Here is a 5957-nt window from a genome sequence, read left to right on the forward strand (position 1 = left end):
GCAATCAGGAACACCTGACTGGATGCTGTATCAGGTGAGTACAGGTGGGGGTGTGGCAATCAGGAACACCTGACTGGATGCTGTATCAGGTGAGTAGAGGTGGTGGTGTGGAAATCAGGAACACCTGACTGGACGCTGTATCAGGTGAGTAGAGGTGGGGGTGTGGCAGTGTAAGAACACCTGACTGGATGCTGTATCAGGTGAGTAGAGGTGGTGGTGTGGCAATCAGGAACACCTGACTGGATGCTGTATCAGGTGAGTAGAGGTGGGGGTGTGGCAGTGTAAGAACACCTGACTGGATGCTGTATCAGGTGAGTAGAGGTGGTGGTGTGGCAATGTAGGAACACCTGACTAGATACTGTATCAGGTGAGTACAGGTGGGGGTGTGGCAATGTAGGAACACCTGACTGGATGCTGTATCAGGTGAGTACAGGTGGGGGTGTGGCAATGTAGGAACACCTGACTGGATGCTGTATCATGTGAGTACAGGTGGGGGTGTGGCAATCAGGAACACCTGACTGGATGCTGTATCAGGTGAGTAGAGGTGGGGGTGTGACAATCAGGAACACCTGACTGGATGCTGTATCAGGTGAGTACAGGTGGGGGTGTGGCAATCAGGAACACCTGACTGGACGCTGTATCAGGTGAGTACAGGTGGGGGTGTGGCAATCAGGAACACCTGACTGGATGCTGTATCAGGTGAGTACAGGTGGGGGTGTGGCAATGTAGGAACACCTGACTGGATGCTGTATCAGGTGAGTAGAGGTGGTGTGGCAATCAGGAACACCTGACTGGATGCTGTATCATGTGAGTACAGGTGGGGGTGTGGCAATCGGGAACACCTGACTGGATGCTGTATCAGGTGAGTAGAGGTGGTGGTGTGGCAATCAGGAACACATGACTGGATGCTGTATCAGGTGAGTACAGGTGGGGGTGTGGCAGTGTAGGAACACCTGACTGGATGCTGTATCAGGTGAGTAGAGGTGGTGGTGTGGCAATCAGGAACACCTGACTGGATGCTGTATCAGGTGAGTAGAGGTGGTGGTGTGGCAATCAGGAACACCTGACTGGATGCTGTATCAGGTGAGTAGAGGTGGTGGTGTGGCAATCAGGAACACCTGACTGGATGCTGTATCAGGTGAGTACAGGTGGGGGTGTGGCAATCAGGAACACCTGACTGGATGCTGTATCAGGTGAGTAGAGGTGGTGGTGTGGAAATCAGGAACACCTGACTGGACGCTGTATCAGGTGAGTAGAGGTGGGGGTGTGGCAGTGTAAGAACACCTGGCTGGATGCTGTATCAGGTGAGTAGAGGTGGTGGTGTGGCAATCAGGAACACCTGACTGGATGCTGTATCAGGTGAGTAGAGGTGGGGGTGTGGCAGTGTAAGAACACCTGACTGGATGCTGTATCAGGTGAGTAGAGGTGGTGGTGTGGCAATCAGGAACACCTGACTGGATGCTGTATCAGATGAGTAGAGGTGGGGGTGTGGCAATCAGGAACACCTGACTGGATGCTGTATCAGGTCAGTGCAGGTGGGGGTGTGGCAATCAGGAACACCTGACTGGATGCTGTATCAGGTGAGTACAGGTGGGGGTGTGGCAGTGTAGGAACACCTGACTGGATGCTGTATCAGGTGAGTAGAGGTGGGGGTGTGGCAGTGTAAGAACACCTGACTGGATGCTGTATCAGGTGAGTAGAGGTGAGGGTGTGGCAGTGTAGGAACACCTGACTGGATGCTGTATCGGGTGAGTAGAGGTGGGGGTGTGGCAGTGTAGGAACACCTGACTGGATGCTGTATCGGGTGAGTAGAGGTGGGGGTGTGGCAGTGTAGGAACACCTGACAGGATGCTGTATCAGGTGAGTAGAGGTGGGGGTGTGGCAATGTAGGAACACCTGACTGGATGCTGTATCAGGTGAGTACAGGTGGGGGTGTGGCAGTGTAAGAACACCTGACTGGATGCTGTATCAGGTGAGTAGAGGTGGGGGTGTGGCAGTGTAAGAACACCTGACTGGATGCTGTATCAGGTGAGTAGAGGTGGGGGTGTGGCAGTGTAGGAACACCTGACTGGATGCTGTATCGGGTGAGTAGAGGTGGGGGTGTGGCAGTGTAGGAACACCTGACTGGATGCTGTATCAGGTGAGTAGAGGTGGGGGTGTGGCAGTGTAAGAACACCTGACTGGATGCTGTATCGGGTGAGTAGAGGTGGGGGTGTGGCAGTGTAGGAACACCTGACTGGATGCTGTATCGGGTGAGTAGAGGTGGGGGTGTGGCAGTGTAGGAACACCTGACTGGATGCTGTATCGGGTGAGTAGAGGTGGGGGTGTGGCAGTGTAGGAACACCTGACTGGATGCTGTATCGGGTGAGTAGAGGTGATGGTGAGATACCAGCTGTATGGGAAACTGGAACACTGGGGTGATGAGTTACCAGTGCAAAAGAATAGCTGGGAAGTTCAACACGTTGAGGATATCCTATCACTGGGATGAGATAAACCAGTGAATCAGGAAATGCTGCAATGGATTTGCAGGAGCAGCTTTACTGGAATGCTGGGATAGACTGCACCAGTGAATAGGATAATGCTGCAATGGGGTTGCAGGAGCAGCTATTCAGGAACATTGGGATATGCTGTACCAGTGAATTGGGTAATGCTGCAATGGAGTTGTAGAAGCAGCTTTTTTAAGATCACTGTGATTGGCTGAACCGGTGAATCTGGATATGCTGCTGATATGTCTATCTTGTTCCGTTCCACTAATAAATATTGATGTTATAACGGTCTTCTATAAATACATTATAATGTCTGGTGCTTGACATGTTTAATTTGTGTGGTATGAAATATGTGTTGAATATATCTTTGTGGCTTGTCTGTGTGAATGCGTATGCTACCATATATCACTGTGTATGCTGACGCACAGCGACCCATCTGTTGGGAGTTTATATGTGGTATGTATGTAATATTTCTTTTTCATCCACTAGGGGTCACTGGAGTACTCTTGGGATATGGACGGGCGCAGCCGAACAAAGGCACTGAATATTTAAATTTAGGACTCTCCACCCCTCCATATCCCCGAGTACCTCAGTGTACGACCTCAGTGTTTTTTCGGTGCTCACAGCACTAACATCGGCTTGTGGGAAGATTCCCACATTTGGTGGAAGATTTTATTAAATTTTTCATTTTTACTTTTTATTTTTACACTTCCCTTCCCAGTTTCTAGAAAAACATGGGTCCGGGATGGTGCCGCTGCAAGGCAGCGCATGGCGTGTCGGTCCTCACAAAGAGCACCCTCACAGCCACAGGCAGCCCACTGTCTCCTGCAAAGAGCTGGACGGAGCTTACAGAAAAAGCCCCGTCACAGCCAGGAACAAGCTGGACGGAGCTTACAGAAAGAAGCCCCGTCACAGCCAGGAAGAAAGCCCCGTCACAGCCAGGAACAAGCTGGACGGAGCTTACAGGAAGAAGCCCTGTCATAGCCCTCACTACATGCGGCACGACGAGCAAGGTATGGTGGGGTGTCAGGGCGGTCAGCTCACGCTGCCGCCCTGCTGTGTGGGGAAAGTGCTCCTTTACCGATGGCCGCCGCTGATACATACTCCCGCCGCTGCTTACAGGTGCCGCCGCTGATTATCCAGCCACCGCTGTGCGAGGCCGCCCGAGCCAGCCACTCTACGCTGTCGCTATCTAGGGGAAACAGCTCGGAGCGGCCGCACGTCACTCAGAGACGCCGGACGCTCTTCCAGCGCTGATTACCCGGCCACCGCAGCCCGCCGCTGATTACCCGGCCACTGCTGTAGGAGAGGCGCCGCCCGCTCTTCCGGACGCAGCTCCCCGGCGCTATACACAGCGCTCCCCTGCTTCCGCTAGGCTCCCTGCACCCGCTCCCGTCCGCTGCAGGTAACATGGGGGAGAAGCTACCTCACAAGCAGCGCAGCTGCAGGGGGGGTGAGGGGGAGTAAATGCCCATAGCAGCAGCACCATATAGCAAGGCTGCATGGGGTAAGAAGTCATAGGCTGTTCAGCTTTTTAAACAGACAGTTAGTTATAGGCTATCAGTGTCATAACCTAAACTATGTTTCTAACTGTAAGCATGGCAGCCATTTTTAACATGTTTCCTGGTTTTTCTGTTAAGGCTGCCATATAATGTTAATACAAAATTCACTGCAGGCTGTGTTTATATTAACTGGAAGGCTAACTAAAGGCATGTATTGTAAACTGCATGTATTTTACTGTATACTAGACCTGTGATTATCACTGTATAATAGGCTATTAAGCCTATATTAACACTGCAGCAGGTATTGTAACCTGTCCTGTGATTTTCAGTGTAAGCATGGCATGGGGGCCATTTTAATCATTACTGTTTCTTCCAGTTTATAATTCCAGAACATTCCGGCCATACACCTCTACTCCACAAGGAGGCGCAGGGGTGTTAGTGGGAATTTTGGTTCAGGTTTCACATAAGTTAGCCATGTAAACTGTATTTCGACATAATTCTGGAACATTCCTGCCCTACATCTCTAAGCCACCAGAGGCGCAGGGGTGTTAGTGGGAATTTGGTTCGGGTTTCACATGCCCATGTGAACTGCTTTTCACATAAAGAATACTCTGGTTTCTCTTCACATCGAAGAAATCTTTCGCTTTTACTAAAGATTTCCGTAGAGAGAAACAACCATGAGTTTCATATCAATATGCTGTTCAGCAATAAGATATATATATGACACATAATAACTTCAATAGGTCGTGCAAGTGTCTGTCTGTTGCCTATTGTGGTGTCTGTCTACATAGCGAGTAAGGCTCTAGCGCAGACTAAAAATAATTTTAAACATTGGCAATTCAAATTAAAGGAGCGGTAACATCGGAGTCTCGGAAGTTACTCCGCCAGCCCTAACAAAAGACAGTCTTTCCAAAGGGCCAATTTCCCTTTGGGTACCAGAGTGTTTATTTGACTGGTCTTATAATTTAATGCACGATTCTATGTCAAATCTCACACCGAACGAGTGAGAAGGGTACATTAGTCCAGCACTCAGATAGTGCGGGGTTTTTGACAACCATACATAATCGTTTCCAAAATGACGCGATCCGCCATTGGTAAATGCGTCTCTGTCAAACATTATAAAAACCCAGGATACATTTGGGTCACTAGACTCTATGTATGAAACAATGACGATCACTGTTAAAAGAAGCTGCAGAGTATATCTGTAAAGCTTCTGCTAACGCCGGTTACTTTCATCGTCGCTAGTTTAAGCGCGACAAGGCCAGAGCTTGTTTGCTCCTAAATTTGATATTCAGCCATTACCGCATCCAGTATCAAAACGCAAATACTTGTACCGGCGTTTAATCCCTTTAGACTTCAGGTTTTTTTTTTCAAAACGGTGGTACAAAACAGTCACGCCTTGTAACGACAGGACGCTACAGTCAGCAAGCCAGTGGTTTGATGACCTCTTTTCCAATTGTGGAAGCGCGTCTTTACATGTTACATTTGCGGGGTTTCCAGACTTCAACTCATGGATGTCTCAGCTATTTACAGATTAAAAGACAAGACTGCCTCTGTCGAACGGTTTGGCAGGTTGCCATTTAGTCTCTGCTGGTTTTCAGCTGTCTTTATAATCCAGGCAGTAGTACACCAACAGAGTCAGGGTTACTTATTCCTCTCTGTTTGAAAAAACCAGACAGCTCCGTCGCAATCTTAATCAGCAAGTCATTTACTGCAGTGGGAAAATGGATTTTCTCATGTTAGTATTTGCTTATTGGAGCCACAAAATGGCATAATTGCACTTGATCTTCACAATGCGTATTTACCCATTCCGGTTTGTTCATCACAGGTTCTAGCGTTTGCAAATCGCCACAACCATTAACCATTTCAGGTCTACCGTTTCTTATCGCCTCGGGTATTTACCAAAGTGATGTTGGTGATGATAGCTCATCTCACATAAGAACTCTGTCTCAACAGAGTTTCTTTATCT

The 5957-nt window shown here is 49.1% G+C and overlaps 1 non-coding gene across 1 annotated transcript; it reads left to right on the forward strand.

The window, feature by feature from the left end:
• Window positions 1–4594: 4594 nt before the first annotated feature.
• On the forward strand, window positions 4595–4714 carry LOC134932290 (U5 spliceosomal RNA). Its single transcript, XR_010179298.1, has one exon. It is a non-coding gene; the product is annotated as a U5 spliceosomal RNA (small nuclear RNA).
• The last annotated feature ends 1243 nt before the right edge of the window (window positions 4715–5957 follow it).

Source organism: Pseudophryne corroboree, chromosome 1 (assembly GCF_028390025.1).
Source record: "Pseudophryne corroboree isolate aPseCor3 chromosome 1, aPseCor3.hap2, whole genome shotgun sequence".
Lineage (NCBI taxonomy): Eukaryota > Metazoa > Chordata > Amphibia > Anura > Myobatrachidae > Pseudophryne > Pseudophryne corroboree.